Consider the following 18061-nt stretch of genomic DNA (forward strand, 5'->3'; position numbering starts at 1 on the left):
AGAGGATCCAGGAGGGCTTCTTGAAATAATATGCAGATAGTCCAACTAGGGATGGGGTCGTACTGGACCTGGTATTGGGGAATGAGCCCGGCCAGGTGGTCGAAGATTCAGTAGGGGTGCATTTAGGGAACAGTGACCATAATTCAATAAGTTTTAAGGTACTTGTGGAAAAGGATAATAGTAGTCCTCGGGTGAAGGTGCTAAATTGGGGGAAGGCTAATTATAACAATATTAGGCAGGAACTGAAGAATTTAGATTGGGGCGGCAGTTTGAGGGTAAATCAACATCTGACATGTTGGAGTCTTTCAAACGTCAGTTGATTAGAATCCAGGACCAGCATGTTCCTGTGAGGAAGAAGGATAAGTTTGGCAAATTTCAAGAACCTTGGATAACGCGGGTTATTGTGAGCCTAGTCAGAAAGAAAAAGGAAGCATTCATAAAGGCTGGAAGACGAGGAACAGACGAATCCCTTGAGGACTATAAAGACAGCAGGAAGGAACTTAAGCAAGGAGTCAGGAGGGATAAAAGAGTCATTGGCAAAGTCATTGGCAAACAGGATTAAGGATAATCCCAAGGCTTTTCATACATAAATAAAGAGCAAGAGGGTAACTAGGGAAAGGGTTGGCCCGCTCAAGGACAGAGAAGGGAATCTATGTGTGGAGCCAGTGGAAATGGGCGAGTTACAAAATGAGTACTTTGCATCAGTATTCACCAAAGAGAAGGACTTGGTGAATGATGAGCCTATGCAAGGGAGTGTAAAAAGTCATCTCATTATCAAAAAGGGGAGTTGTTGAGTGTCTTGCAAAGATTAAGGCAGATAAATCCCCAGGGCCTGATGGGATCTACTCCAGAATACTAAGGGAGACAAGGGAAGAAATTGCTGGGGCCTTGACAGAAATCTTTGCATCCTTATTAGCTACAGGTGAGGTCCCAGAGGACAGGAGAATAGCCAATTTTTTTCCTTTGTTCAAGAAAGGTATCAAGGATAATCCAGGAAATTATAGGCCGGTGAGCCTTACGTCAGTGGTAGGGAAATTATTAAAGAGGATTCTTCGTGACAGGATTTACTCCCATTTGGAAACAAACGAACTTATTAGCGAGAGGCAGCAGGGTTTTGTGAAGAGAAGGTCTTGTCTCAACAGTTTGATTGAGTTTTTTGAGGAAGTGGCGCAGTGATTGATGAAGTAAGGGCAGTGGATGTTATCTATATGGACTTTAGTAAAGCCTTTGACAAGGTCCCGCATGGCAGACTGGTACAAAAGGCGAAATCTCATGGGATCAGAGGTGAGCTGGCAAGATGGATAACGAACTGGTTCAGTCATTGAAGACAGAGGCTAGCAGTGGAAGGGTGCTTTTCTGAATGGAGGAATGTGACTAGTGGTGTTCCACATGGTTCAGTGCTGGGACCTTTGCTCTTTGTAGTATATATAAATGATTTGGAGGAAAATGTAGCTGGTCTGATTAATAAGTTTGCGGATGACACAATGGTTGGTGGAGTTGTGGATAATGATGAGGATGGTCAGAGGATACAGCAGAATATAGATCGGTTGCAGACTTGGGCGGAGAAATGGCAGATGGAGTTTAATCTGGACAAATGTGAGGTAATGCATTTTGCAAGATCAAATGCAGGTGGGAAGTATACAGTAAATGGCAGAACCCTTTGGAGTATTGACAGGCAGAGAGATCTGTGCGTACAGGTCCACAGGTCACTGAAAGTGGTCAAGAAGGTAGTCAAGAAGGCATACGACATGCTTGCCTTCATCGATCGGGGCATAGAGTATAAAAATTTGCAAGTCACGCTGCAGCTGTACGGAACTTTATTTCGGCCACACTTAGAATATTGCATGCAATTCTGGTCGCCACACTACCAGAAGGACGTGGAGGCTTTGGGGAGGGTACAGAAGAGGTTTACCAGGATGTCGCCTGGTCTGGAGGGCATTAGCTATGAGGAGAGGTTGGATAAACTCGGATTGTTTTCACTGGAACGACGGAGGTGGAGGGCTGACATGATGGAGGTTTACAAAGTTATTAGCGGCATGGACAGAGTGGATAGTCAGAAGCTTTTTCTCAGGGTGGAAGAGTCAGTTACTAGTGGACATAGGTTTAAGGTGAGAGGGGAAAAGTTTAGAGGGGATGTGCGAGGCAGGTTCTTTGCACATAGGTTGGTGAGTGCCTGGAACTTGCTGCCGGGCGAGACGGTGGAAGCAGGAACGATAATGACCTTTAAGAGGTATCTTGTCAGATACATGAATAGGAAGGGAATAGAGGGATACGGTCCCCGGAAGTGCAGAAGGTTTTAGTTTAGGCAGGCATCAAGATCGGCGCAGGCTTGGAGGGCCGAATGGCCTGTTCCTGTGTTGTACTGGTCTTTGTGCTTTTCCTGGTCCTCTCTCCTTCGCCTCCAGTCTCTCACTGGTGCGAGATTTCTAATGCTCTAAATGTGCGCAAAATTGTGTGTTCCTCAAATTTAAATTAAACACACGTGGAGCAGTGGTTGACTGTTTCTGTTTTTTGGTTAGAATTGTGTAAGTTGAGGTCACTGGTTTGAGACCCGAGTTGCTCGCCTTCAAACTGAATTTGAAATTCTTCCACCTTGTGATCGCTACTCCTGGATGATCCTTAACTATGATGTTTCTTATTAATCCTACCTTATTACACATTATTAGGTTTAAAATAGGCAGTTGCCAACGTGTTGCTTTCAGTATGAATACCCGATTCGCTCTACAAAATTGTCTTCCACCTTACCTCTGCCAATTTCATTTGTCCAGTCAATATGCATATTAAAAATATCCATGACAATTGCAGCGCCATTCTTCCACGCCTCAATTACTTTCCAATTTATAATTTGTCCTACAGTGACGCAACTCTTCAGGGGCCGATAGACGATTCGCTCCCGTGACTTCTTCACCTTGCTATTCATTATTTCCATCCAAACTGATTCCACATCACGATGCATTACATCTATATCACTGCTCACCACAACACTTATACCTTCCTTTATTAACAAAGCTATCCCACCTCCTTTTCCTTTATGCCTATTTTCCAGAATGTCAAATACCCGTGAATATTGAGTTTCCAGTCTTGGTCCGCCTGCAGCCACGCCTCCATAATAGCTATCAAGTCATATTCATTTATTTCTATTTGTGCCATCAAATCATCTGTCTTGCTGTAAATGCTGTGTGCATTCTGATAAAGAGCCTTAAGCGTTGACTTTTTTTATCATTAATACTCATTCTGGTTCTAATTTCTGCTGCACTCTTCTGCTTATATTGTTTGCCCCTTCCTGTCACACTTTGATTACCGTTAGCTTCCTCATGGCCCTGCACCTCTTCTCTCTCGTCCCTTTTTTGATTTTTTAAAAACTTCCCTTCCATTGAACCTTCCCCGCCACCTCCACTCCCCCTCCCCCCCCCCACCCCCCACCACTAGTTAGTTTAAAGCCCGATCTACAATCATAGTTAAACAATTCACCAGGCCACTTGTCCCAGCTTGGTTCAAATGAAGCCTGTCCCAACAGAACATCATTCTCCTTCCCCAGTACTGGTGCCAGTGCTACATGAATCGAAACCCATTTCTCCCGCACCAATCTTGGAGCCACTTGTTTACTATCTAATCTTATTTACTCTACGCCAATGTGCACGTGCCTCAGGTACCAATCCGGAGATTATTACCTTTGTGGTTCTGCTTTATAATTTCGAACCGAGCTGCTCATAGTCCCTCCGCAGAACCTCTTTCCTATTCCTACCTATGTCGTTGGTACCTACATGGACCACAAAAACTGTATCCCGCCCTCCTCCACTCCAGGTTCCACTCTAGCCCAGAACAGATGTCCTTAACATTGGCACCAGGTAGGAAACACAGCCTTTGGGACGCCCTGTCTTTGCTGCTAATAACCGTATCTATTTCCCTAAGTATGCTATCCCCGATTACTACTACATTTCTCTTTTATCCTCTCATTTGATTGGCTCTTTGAACCACTTTGCTGTGGTCAGTTCGCTCATCCTCCCAGCAGTCTGTGTCCTCGTGCACACTGGGAGCAAGAACCTCGTACCTATTGACTAAGGGCACAGGCTGAGTCTCCTCCAAAGCTAAACGCAACATCACCATACTTTGCTCACTTGCAGTCATACCCCCTATCCCTGACCACTGTCCAAATGAGATGTAATTAATCTAAGGCTGTGACTGTCTCCCGAAATCCAGTGTCCAGCTAACTCACCCCGTCCCTGTTGTGTCACACTGTCCGCAGCTCGGACTCCAACTCATCAACTCGAAGCCGAAAGTACCTCGAGCAGCCAACCCTTGCTGCAAATGTGATCACCATGGATCGCACCGGCGTCCATCGGCTCCCACATAATACAGCTGCAACACATCGACTGCCCAGCCATCCTCTATCATACTTACTTAATTAATTTCGATGTTAAATATTTTAAAAGTGAATTTCTTAAGTATAGTCTTCAGCTGTAATAAAGTCATTGATTTAAACCACTTGGCTAATCACAAGAGACACGAACGAGATACCCAGCAATCACTACCTCTTTTCCTGAGATGTCACACCTCGGCTCTGACATGTGGAGAGACGCAGATGGGGTTTTTTGCCGTCGCCTTTTATCTCCCGCCGCTGCTGCCCTTCTCACGCAGGTCCGCCCTCTGCTGGTGGATACTGGTGTTTCAGTAGGTGCAGGAATGGAATAAGAATCACAATCTGCTGGGGAATAATGCACGGTGTAGTCGTTCTCCAGACTGAGCAACCATTGCGCTCTGCTGAGGAATATCTGAACTATTTAGAGTTAAAGTGTAAAAACACTTTAATTTCTGATCAGATTCTGCTGGTCTCCGGACATACTCCAGAATCCTCAGCGGTAGTGTAGCGCAGTAAAACAACAGTATATGGCATCTAGGAATTGGTGTATATTTAGCACTTGAAACATAATATAGGCATTAATATTTACATACGAACAATGGCTGGAATTATAACCAATAGATGAAGGACGATAGCATTGTGAATGTCGGATTTTGCCAATTCCAGTGCACATTGAATAGAGAAAATCAGCAAAAACGATTACGATTTACTTCTAATAAGGCCACCTGACATTCCTTGGAAAGCTGCAGTGAACTAGAGTCTTGCAAGGATATGACACAATATCTGGGATCTTGCGTTCATTCTGCGGTAAAGTATGAGGCTCACCTCTTCTGATTGACTTTTCCTGTATAACCACCATCAGTGATAGCAACTCACAGATTAGCAGGACACCAAAGCAGACCGCAAATAGGATGGAAGTAGTTTTCTATCCCTGTTCTTAATGAAACCAACACAGAAAGGTTTAACACAGAGACAGTCCGTCTTGCGTGATAAAATATTTACAATAAGTATTTCATAATTATATGCACTGCTTCAGAGCAATGATTCAAGCTGCACATTCCCCAGTATGTGTGGTGTACGTTGCACCAGAGGAACGTGTGAGCCAGTCTACATTACAGAGACAGTGGCCCCATGTTTCAGCTGAGTACAAGACAGTTCAGGTACCGCCAGAAACTGGGGTAAACGGAACTTCAACCAGACCGTTGGAAATATGTGATGAGGAAAAATGTTCCAGTCAGTTTGCATCGGTATTCACCGAGGAGAGGGACATGACGGATGTTGAGGTTAGGAACAGATGTTCGATTACTCTAGGTCAAGTCGGCATAAGGAGGGAGGAAGTGTTGGGTATTCTAAAGGGCATTAAGGTGGACAAGTCCCCAGGTCCGGATGGGATCTATCCCAGGTTACTGAGGGAAGCGAGAGAGGAAATAGCTGGGGCCTTAACAGAAATCTTTGCAGCATCCTGAAACACGGGTGAGGTCCCGGAGGACTGGAGAATTGCTAATGTTGTCCCCTTGTTTAAGAAGGGTAGCAGGGATAATCCAGGTAATTATAGACCGGTGAGCCTGACGTCAGTGGTAGGGAAGCTGCTGGAGAAGATACTGAGGGATAGGATCTATTCCCATTTGGAAGAAAATGTGCTTATCAGTGATAGGCAACATGGTTTTGTGCAGGGAAGGTCATGTCTTACCAACTTAATAGAATTCTTTGAGGAAGTGACAAAGTTGATTGATGAGGGAAGGGCTGTCGATGTCATATACATGGACTTCAGTAAGGCGTTTGATAAGGTACCCCATGGCAGGCTGATGGAGAAAGTGAAGGCGCATGGGGTCCAGGGTGTACGAGCTAGATGGATAAAGAACTGGCTGGGCAACAGGAGATAGAGAGTAGCAGTTGAAGGGAGTTTCTCAAAATGGAGACGTGTGACCAGTGGTGTTCCACAGGGATCCGTGCTGGGACCACTGTTGTTTGTGATATACATTAATGATTTGGAGGAAAGTATAGGTGGACTGATTAGCAAGTTTGCAGACGACACGAAGATTGGTGGAGTAGCAGATAGTGAAGGGGACTGTCAGAGAATACAGCAGAATATAGATAGATTGGAGAGTTGGGCAGAGAAATGGCAGATGGAGTTCAATCAGGGCAAATGCGAGGTGATGCATTTTGGAAGATCCAATTCAAGAGTGAACTATACAGTAAATGGAAAAGTCCTGGGGAAAATTGATGTCCAGAGAGATTTGGGTGCTCAGGTCCACTGTTCCCTGAAGGTGGCAACGCAGGTAAATAGAGTGGTCAAGAAGGCATACGGCATGCATTCCTTCATCGGACGGGGTATTGAGTACAAGAGTTGGCAGGTCATGTTACAGTTGTACAGGACTTTGGTTCGGCCACATTTGGAATACTGCGTGCAGTTCTGGTCGCCACATTGCAAAAAGGATGTGGATGCTTTGGAGAGGGTGCAGAGGAGGTTCACCAGGATGTTGCCTGGTATGGAGGGCGCTAGCTATGAAGAGAGGTTGAGTAGATTAGGATTATTTTCATTGGAAAGACGGAGGTTGAGGGGGGGACCTGATTGAGGTGTACAAAATCATGAGAGGTATAGACAGGGTGGATAGCAAGAGGCTTTTTCCCAGAGTGGGGGATTCAATTACTAGAGGACACGAGTTCAAAGTGAAAGGGGAAAAGTTTAGGGGGGATATGCGTGGAAAGTTCTTTATGCAGAGGGTGGTGGGTGCCTGGAACGCGTTGCCAGAGGAGGTGGTAGATGCGGGCACGATGGCGTCTTTTAAGATGTATCTAGACAGATACATGAATGGGCAGGAAGAAAAGAGATACAGACCCTTAGAAAATAGGCGACATGTTTAGATAGAGGATCTGGATCGGCGCAGGCTTGGAGGGCCGAAGGGCCTGTTCCTGTGCTGTACTTTTCTTTGTTCTTTGTTCAGTCAGTGAGAACGTGCTCATATTATCTCCGAAAATGGCAACGATACTAAATAAACTAATACAAACCCTAACATTAGCTGGAATGCGAAAAATGGTAAGTACCTGCAGATGTGGACGGGAAAGCAACTGGGGGCACATCGAACCCTGTGCAATACATTGTACAAACAGTTCAGGAAGATAAAATTTCAGCACTTTACATTAAAACGATAAATACTGTTCTTAATGTCCCGAACCAACGAGTCAATTTTACAAAACAAAGAACCCTAACACAACTCTCCAAACCCTGCCACCCTCACCGGAACAAATCGCACTGGCATCTTCCTTGTGATCACAGTCATATTGACCCGGCGATGAGGAAGGACAGTTGGTCAGAGGAGATTAGCTTCCGGTGCACTTCACCTCATCCATCCAGGTAGCACCATCACCCTGGGAAAAAGTAGCTCCTCCTGGGGCGAGTAGAGCGTGACCACAACCCAGCTGTCTGCAGACATCATTGGCATCGGCCATATCCCAGGAATCATCACACACCGTGCCCCGGCTGTTATTGCACAATATCTCCACTCTCCCGAGCAGTTGTTGCTACATCCAAACAGGCGCAGCCATTGTTCCCAATCGGTCAAAGAGAATTAATGATTATTATTGATGTAGTATGAGCCATGAGTACATGTCAGATCGTTCCTGACAGCACTGTGGGTGTACCTACCTCACCTGGACTGCAGCCGTTCAAGAAGGCATCTCACCACCACCTTCTCAAGCCCAGTTAGGGATGGGAAATAAATGCTGGCCTGGTCAGTAACGTCCACATGCCGTGAATTAATAAAAAAATGTTGGTACAATAAAGAGGCGGTAGTACCTGGTGAAAGCGCACGTTTACAACCATATTCCCGAATGTGGTCCTTTGATCTGTGGATCTGCTCCAGCGTTGCTTTTTCTTCTGTTGAGAACAGAAACATGCTGATTGTATCAGACATCAATGTTGGAATGACACTCGCACATTGGCAAGTTTATTGTGTTACCTGCACAAACAACACCAGTGTCCTGCCTGTGTGGACATTTGTTTTTACCCCACGGGTCTGATTGACACTGCCAAATAGGAACGATTCGCGTGAAGTACACTCAATCCTATTGAGCCAAATGGGTCCAGATCCTTGTCCGAATAGCCGAGCGTAATAATCGATAGAAATGAGGGGACAGCACTTTAACTGTTACAGATCAGTTGTGCACCACGTCCAGCAGGTTTTTCCGAGCACACTGTGCCCCAGATGCCATTGTGGAACACTTCCAATCTGCCCTCACAGCGATGTTGCCCATTCACCAGCCGCAGTTCTTTGTGCTCTGTTCAATGAAGTAAGAGATATTCAGATGGTTAGATGGTGCACCCGTTGGCTTCACTGATTCCCTGGAATTATTTCAGAAAGGCAATAGAAAACACACCGACAGCCCAATGTAACAAAGAATAATCACCCTGATTTCACAACAGAAGGACATGCAACGTTTTGGATTCTTTGAAGAAGTTCCTGAAAGTCTGTCAATACAGTCTTCTAAACGCGGAATTGGGTATGAGTCTGCCTTCATTACCTCATTGACTTTTCCGTAGTCTATACAAAATTGGATTCACCCTTCAGGTATAGATACCAGCCGAATTCAAAAGCAAAATACTGCAAAATGCTTGAAATCTGAAATAAAAGCAAGAAGTGCTGGAAATACTCAGCAGGTCTGGCACCATCTGTGGAGCGAGAAGCAGAGTTAACGTTTTAGGTCAGTGACCCTTCATCAGAACTGGCACTAGCACTATTTGTGAACTCCAGGTGCTTTGACTAGGCTTGATCAAATTGCTTTCCAGCATGTACTGGATCTCTGATTATATTTGGACCTGTTTGTCCAGACTTAAGCGGTAAGAATGTTGTTTTGAAGGAACGATTCCCCATTTATCTACATCATGTGTGACTATGGTTGTACATCCCAGCATATCCATACAAACTATTTTAACTGCTGTGGAAAGCCTGGTTAGCTCTTGACGTTGTTTTGCCTCTAAGTGTAAAAGCATGTTGTACAATTTTCCTAGCCGTTCTGTACTCCCTATTCAGAGAGTTGGATGTTCAATCTGAGAATTTTCCATGCCTCCTTCTGCGTCTTCCTCACTATCCTTTCCCTTCACAACAGTACCGATTACCTGACATATCTGCACTGGCTTACTCCTTTATCCCAGTCATTTGGATATGCATGACTGCATGTTCGAATCATTGTTTTGAGTGTTTGGTGGTATCTCCTGTGACTGTTGGTTTAAGCTGAATATTCCAACTGCTTAATCCCCTAATTGCCCATACTTCTTAAAATACCTTTGACATGAAATTAGAACCTTGATCCGATTGAACATAAAGTAACAACCCATATCTCGTAAAGAACTGTGCTAAATTTTCTACTACTATTCTTGCATTAATTGTCCTCACGGGAATGGCCTCTGGAATTTGAGTAGCCATACCCATGATGGTAAATATGTATTGCTGTCCCGTTATTGATTTTGGCAAGGATTCTACACAATCTACCATTACCCTGCTGAATAGTTCCAAATCACTAGCATGGGAAACATTGGTGCCGGTTTTGTGGGAGGTTGCGGTTTTCCTACCATTAAACAGGGACGGCATGACCCACAAAATTGTCTCACATCCTTTGCAAGACCTGGCCAGTAATAATGTTGACTTATACGTGATTTGGTCTTCTGAACTCGTCTATGCTGTGCAAAAGGAATGGCATGTAATGACCTTAATAATCCCGAGTGATATTTAGGTGGTACTACTATCTGTTCAGCAACTGTCTAGTCTTCATCCGCAAGTCTATAAGGCTGTCTCTATTCCCTCCTCGCAATCATGTTTCCCTTCTGGAACGTCTTTTGCCTCAGCTTCTGTCAGAGCCTTTGTGCTATTCGGTATATCTCTGGACCAGCTTACTGTAATGTAATGATAAATACCCAAATAAGGTTTCAGATTCTTGGATATCTGTTTGTGCTGCCACTTATACCTCCGACAATGGATCCTGTTTAGCTATTGCTCAGGTGACTACACACGCAGGAAATATTCCTGGAACATGCTCCTGTAATTGCTCTGATTCCAAAATTCACTTGGTTCCTCAGTAATTGTAGGAAAAACTGATCCTTTTGATATGGCCAAATCATTTCCTAGGAGTCGATCAATTCCCTTTACTGTCAAACTGTGGACTCAGATTTAAGGTGCTTGGTAGAAGGATTAGAGGGGAAATGAGGAAAATATTTTTCATCCAGAGGGTGGTGGGAGTCGGGAATTTACTGCCAGGATCATTGATGGAGGCAGTGATCCTCAATTATTTTAAAAGGCACCTGGCCATGCACCCCAAGTGCTGTAACCTGCGGGACTGTGGGCCAGGTGCTAGAAGGTGGGATTAGTTTGGGTGGATAGCTTATTTGGGCATAGCAGACATGATGGACTGAATGGCCTCCTTCAGTTCTGCATTTATTTCACTGTTCTATCTTCTAACTTGTACACAGATCCATCTCGACCTCCTCATGAAGTCCCCAGCATCACAGATGCCAGACCTCAGCCAATTCGATTCACTCCGCATGATATCAAGAAACGACTGAAGGCACTGGATAGTGCAAAGACTATGGGTCCTGACAATATTCCGGCAATAGTACTGAAGACTTGTGCTCCAGAACTTTCCGCGCCCCCAGCCAAACTGTTCCAGCACAGCTACAACACTGGCATCTACCCTGCAATGTGGAACATTGCCCAGGTATGTCCTGTACACAACAAAAAACAGGACATGTCCAACCCGGCCAATTACCGCCCCATCAGCCTACTCTCAATCATCAGTAAAATGATGGAAGGTGTCAACAACAGTGCCATCAAGTGGCACTTGCTTAGCAATAACCTGCCCAGTGACGCTCAGTTTGGGTTCCGCCAGGGCCACTCAGCTCCTGACCTCATCACAGCCTTGGTGCAAACATGGACAAAAGAGCTGAACTCAAGCGATGAGGTGAGAGTGACTGCCCTTGACATCAAGGCAGCATTTGACCGAGTATGGCATCAAGGAGCCCGAGCAAAACTCAGGTCAATGGGAATCATGGGGAAACCCTCCGCTGGCTGGAGTCATACCTAGCGCAAAGGAAGATGGTTGTGGTTGTTGGAGGTCAATCATCTGAGCTCCAGGACATCACTGCAGGAGTCCCTCAGGGTAGTGTCCCAGATCCAACCATCTTCAGTTGCTTCATCAATGACCTTCCATCAATCATAAGGTCAGAAGTGGGGATGCTCGTGGATGATTGCACAATGTTCAGCACCATTCGTGACTCCTCAAATACCGAAGAAGTCCGTGTAGAAATGCAGCAAGACCGGGACAACATCCAGGCTTGGGCTGATAAGTGGCAAGTAACATTCGCGCCACACAAGTGCCAGGCAATGACCATCTCCAACAAGAGAGAATCTAACCATCTCCCCTTGACATTCAACGGCATTACCATCGCTGAAACCCCACCATCAACATCCTAAGGGTTACCATTGACCAGAAACTGAACTGGATTAGCCAAATAAATACCGTGGGTACAAGAGCAGGTCAGAGGCTAGGAATCCTGAAGCGAGTAACTCACCTCCTGACTCCCCAAAGCCTGTCAACCATCTACAAGGCACAAGTCAGGTGTGTGATTGAATACTCTCCACTTGCCTGGATGGGTGCAGCTGCAACAACACTCAAGAAGCTCGACACCATCCAGGACAAAGCAGCCCGCTTGACAGGCACCCCATCTACAAACATTCACACCCTCCACCACCGATGAACTGTAGCAGCAGTGTGTACCATCGACAAGATGCACTGCAGCAATGCACCAAGGCTCCTTAGTCAGCACCTTTCAAACACGCGACCTCGACCAACAAGAAGGACAAAGGCAGCAAATACATGGGAACACCACACCTGCAAGTTCCCCTCCAAGTCACACAACATCCTGACTTGGATCTATATCGCCTTTACTTCACTGTCGCTGGGTCAAAATCCTGCAAATCCCTTCCGAACAGCACTGTTGGTCTACCTACCCCAAATGGAGTGCATCGGTTCAAGAAGGCAGCTCAGCACCACCTTCTCAAGGGCAATTCGGGAAGGGCAATAAATGCTGGCATAGCCAATGATGCCCACATCCCAAGAATGAATATTAAAAAAATCGGCCGTAGCTCCGTATAGAATTTTGCTGAGAGATAATAAACAGCTCCTTTCTCTTCAGTGCGTTTCGCTGGTATGTCTGGTTTCAGCCGCTTTTTTTCAGTTTCACACACAGTTAAGTAGTAACATTACACCATATGACCACTCTCTCCTGCTGCCGCCTAGGTAACAAAAATGCAGCTTCTGGCACACTGCGCCTTAAAAATTCCAGAGCGTTCTCTCCCTTAAAGTTGCTCCAATTTTAACAGTCTTAAAGATGCACATTGTTTTTAATCGTAGGAGAAAAAAGATACAAGTCCATGACACATTCTATGCAATTCTATAAAGTAACTTCTGTGTGAATCCTCGTTTACAACAGTATGGAAAATGGGCACATGGAAGCACCCTTACCTGAACACATGATCCTCACTTGTTCTTTATGGGAACAGTCGTGGTTACCCCACGATGCTGAGGGACATTCCCAGAGAAATACATCGTTACTAAAACAGTTCAGTTCATCCAACCAAACTTGCCCTCAGCCTGGTTCACAAGATGCAGGAAGTGCCATGTCGAATGCTTTTCCACAACTCATCTGTTTACAAACCAAGTTAGCTTCCTCCAGATAACAGGAATCATCACAAACTGAGCTCCATGTCTCATTGTAATAAATCTCCACTCGGCCAGCTCATGGGCTCCCACCATCGGACAACCTTGACTGCAAATGGTCTGTTGGACAACAATATAGGAGGATTATACTAACAATAAACATTCACCTCATCACTCAGGCCAACTCATAGTACCATCACTAGCTTAAAGAAAAACATTCTAAATGCACATGTGACAGGTAAATGAAACCATACAACAGAATATCTGTCTACAATTGCCTATTACACGTCATGTAAAGTATAGAAATGTTTCAGATATCCTACTCCATCTGGCCCTGACAAGTTCTGGCCTCCAGTCCCGCTTTTATGTTTCAAACGCTGTGTAAGTTGTTGTACAGGGAATCACTCACACGATTAACAGTAATATATACTCATGTTATATAACTGTATCTGTTCCTTTTCCATATATGTTACCCTTATTTATTATCTTGGTCCGACAATTCCTGCCATCTCCTATTTCCTTCATCTTGAATAACAAGTGACTTGCATTGAACTAGCGTAATTAACGTAATAAAACATCCTAAGGCGCTAAACAGGATATACTAGGTCAGAAGACCAGAAGCTAAGTCAAAAATTTAGATTTTATGGAGCTTCTGAAAGCAGGAACGAGAGATTGAGAGGTTTCGAGAATTAAGTAACTCTTGAGCAGCTAAAGGCATGGCCACCAATGGTGCACAATTAAAATCTAGAATGCTCAAGAAGCCAGAAGTGGGAGTTGTCAGATTCGAACCGATTGCAAATACAGGAACTGTGAGGCCATGCAGGGATTTGAAAATAAGAATAACATTTATTAAACCGCACATTGCTGGGCAATCAGTGAGCCGAGGGCAGATGGGGCTGACTGGCACTTGGTCAAGGCAGCAAAGTTTGCAGAGGTTGTAACGAGGGAAGCCAGCCAGGAATGCATTAGAATCATCGAGTCTAGTGGGAACAAAGCAGTGGGTAAGACTAGATAAGGGAAAAGTTGGGTGATATTATACAGGTGAAAATAGACAGTGTTAGTGTGCGAGGAGTTAAATATGATACCAAGATTACAAGCAGTTTAGCTCAGTCACAGACAGTTGGCATGGGAAGAAATAGAGTTGGTGGCAAGGGAACAGATGTGATGGGGAATGAATGAAGACAATGACTTGTATCTTTTCAATACTGAAGTGTAGGAATTTTTTGCTAATGCAGACTGGCATTCTGACAGTTTCCAAGCAATGGTAGAAGCAAGAGTAAAAGCAAAATACTGCGGATGCTGGAAATCTGAAACAAAAACAAGAAATGCTGGATTCACTCAGCAGGTCTGGCAGCATCTGTGGAAAGAGAAGCAGAGTTAACGTTTCGGGTCAGTGACCCTTCTTCGGAACTGACAAATATTAGAAAAGTCACAGATTATAAACAAGTGAGGTGGGGGTTGGGCAAGAGATAACAAAGGAGAAGGTGCAGATTGGACCAGGCCACATAGCTGACCAAAAGGTCACGGAGCAAAGGCAAACAATATGTTAATGGTGTTTTGAAAGACAAAGCATTAGCACAGATTAGGTGTGAATATACTGAATATAGAACATCAGCAAGTGCAAACCTGAAGAAAAACAACCTGAAAAAAACAGTGGGTAAGCAAACTGAACAAACTAACATGAAATGAAATAAATGCAAAAAATGTCAAAAGGAATGCAAAAAAAAGGAAGAAAAATTAACTAAAAATGACTAAAAATGAAAGTAAAGTGGGGGGCTGTCATGCTCTGAAATTATTGAACTCAATGTTCAGTCCGGCAGGCTGTAGTGTGCCTAATCGGTAGATGAGATGCTGTTCCTCGAGCTTGCGTTGATGTTCACTGGAACACTGCAGCAATCCCAGGACAGAGATGTGAGCATGAGAGCAGGGGGGAGTGTTGAAATGGCAAGCAACCGGAAGCTCAGGGTCCTGCTTGCGGACTGAGCGGAGATGTTCCGCAAAGCGGTCACCCAGTCTGCGCTTGGTCTCCCCAATGTAGAGGAGACCACACTGTGAGCAGCGAATACAGTATACTACATTGAAAGAAGTACAAGTAAATCGCTGCTTCACCTGAAAGGAGTGTTTGGGGCCTGGGATAGTGAGGAGAGAGGAGGTAAATGGGCAGGTGTTACACCTCCTGCGATTGCAAGGGAAGGTGCCCTGGGACGGGGACGAGGTGGTGGGGGTAATGGAGGAGTGGACCAGGGTGTCGCGGAGGGAACGATCCCTTCGGAATGCTGACAGGGGAAGGGAGGGGAAGATGCGACTGGTAGTGGCATCACGCTGGAGGTGGCGAAAATGGCGGAGGATGATCCTTTGGATATGGAGGCTGGTGGGATGAAAAGTGAGGACAAGGGGAACCCTGTCACGGTTCTGGGAGGGAGGGGAAGGGGTGAGGGTAGAGGTGCGGGGAATGGGTCGGACACGGTTGAGGGCCCTGTCAACCACAGTGGGGGGAAATCCTCGGTTGAGGAAAAAGGAGGTCATATCAGAAGCACCGCAAGCTCGAGGAACAGCATCTCATCTACCGATTAGGCACACTACAGCCTGCCGGACTGAACATTGAGTTCAATAATTTCAGAGCATGACAGCCCCCCACTTTACTTTCATTTTTAGTCATTTTTAGTTAATTTTTCTTCCTTTTTTTTTGCATTCCTTTTGACATTTTTTGCATTTATTTCGTTTCATGTTAGTTTGTTCAGTTTGCTTACCCACTGTTTTTTTCAGGTTGTTTTTCTTCAGGTTTGCACTTGCTGATGTTCTATATTCAGTATATTCACACCTAATCTGTACAAATGCTTTGTCTTTCAAAACACCATTAACATATTGTTTGCCTTTGCTCCGTGACCTTTTGGTCAGCTATGTGGCCTGGTCCAATCTGCACCTTCTCCTTTGTTATCTCTTGCCCAACCCCCACCTCACTTGTTTATAATCTGTGACTTTTCTAATATTTGTCAATTCCGAAGAAGGGTCACTGACCCGAAACGTTAACTCTGCTTCTCTTTCCACAGATGCTGCCAGACCTGCTGAGTGAATCCAGCATTTCTTGTTTTTGTTTCAGATTTCCAGCATCCGCAGTATTTTGCTTTTATTTTAGTGTTTAATTCACTGCCACTTCTCTTCCAGGAATGCCTACCTTGAAGAAGTTCTGCTCTTCTCTCCGACGGGATTTTCGTTTGTCTCTTTTACCTTGTTCACCTTCATTGCTTTCTATTTCCCTCCTGGTGTTTGATAAGGTATCTACCAAAACTCGTTTTCACAGCCACATCTCCTTCCTCAGTGACTGTCTCCGGCTCCGACTGATTCCACGTGGATTCCAACTGCAGTTTCACCCATCATGCTTTGAAACCACCCAGGATCACAGGTATCTCCGAGAAATACAACGTTCCTCGGACTGCTACTCTCGCCGCATCCTGAGATCTACACTCAGTGCTATGCGCCGCCATATGCACACACTGGACCTCTCTCTCCAGCAGCACCGTCTCACCTTATCTCAAATCTGTTCTACTCCGCAGTTTCATCTCATCTTACGTCTCATCCGACGCATTAACAAAAAACTTTTTTTCTTCCTTTCAGGTGTTAAGGAACGCAAGCTCCAGCAGCTGATGGGGACTAATGCCCCTCCAGATCCTCCTTCCGCTTCACTTCCCTCTGACCCCACCCCTTCTGATCTGACCCCTTGCCGTGTATTCACTATACCCTCTGACCTCCCCCTCTCTGATGCTGAGCGTTCTGTACTCAGCAAAGGACTCAGTTTTATCCCCTTACGCCCCCACCTCAATGAATTTCGCGCTCGGCATGACGTTGAGCTCTTCTTCCGTCGCCTCCGCCTCCGGGCTCACTTCTTTGACCAGGAGTCCTCCCCCCGACCAGCAGACCCATTCACCCGCCTCTAGCATTCTCCCTCTACCTGGACCCCTCACCCTGGCCTCTTACCCGCTCTTGATCTCTTCATTGAAAACTGTCGGCGAGACATTGGTCGTCTCAATTTCTCTGCCCCCCTCACTCACTCTAACCTGTCCCCCTCTGAACTTGAGGCACTCCGTTCTCTCAGGTCTAACCCCGACATGGTCATCAAACCTGCAGACAAGGGTGGTGCTGTTGTTGTATGGCGTACCGACCTCTACCTTGCAGAAGCTCAACGCCAACTCACAGACACCTCTTCCTACCTCCCTCTGGACCATGTCTCCACCACCGAACATCAAGCCACCGTCCAAAGGACTGTCACTGACCTCATCTCCTCTGGAGATCTTCCCTCTACAGCTTCCAACCTCATAGTCCCGCAACCCCGGACAGCCCGCTTCTATCTCCTTCCCAAAATCCACAAACGGGACTGTCCCGGCAGACCCATTGTGTCAGCCTGCTCCTGCCCAACTGAACTTATTTCTTCCTATCTAGACTCTATCTTTTCTCCGCTGGTCCAGTCTCTTCCCACCTACATCCGTGACTCTTCTGACGCCCTACGTCATTTTGACAATTTCCAGTTTCCTGGTCCCAACCGCCTCCTCTTCACTATGGACGTCCAATCGCTCTACACCTCCATCCCCCACCAGGATGGTTTGAGGGCTCTCCGCTTCTTCCTGGAACAGAGGCCCAACCAGTCCCCATTCACCAACACCCTCCTCCGCCTGGCTGAACTTGTTCTCACATTGAACAACTTCTCCTTCAACTCCACGCACTTCCTTCAAGTAAAAGGTGTCGCTATGGGTACCCGCATGGGTCCTAGTTATGCCTGTCTTTTTGTGGGATATGTCGAGCATTCTTTGTTCCAGTCCTACTCAGGCCCCCTCCCCCAACTCTTTTTCCGGTACATTGATGACTGTATCGGTGCCGTTTCCTGCTCCCGCCCCGAACTCGAAAACTTTATCAACTTTGCTTCCAATTTCCACCCTTCTCTCACCTTTACATGGTCCATCTCTGACACTTCCCTTCCCTTCCTCGACTTCTCTGTCT

Source organism: Heterodontus francisci, unplaced genomic scaffold, assembly GCF_036365525.1.
Source record: "Heterodontus francisci isolate sHetFra1 unplaced genomic scaffold, sHetFra1.hap1 HAP1_SCAFFOLD_89, whole genome shotgun sequence".
Lineage (NCBI taxonomy): Eukaryota > Metazoa > Chordata > Chondrichthyes > Heterodontiformes > Heterodontidae > Heterodontus > Heterodontus francisci.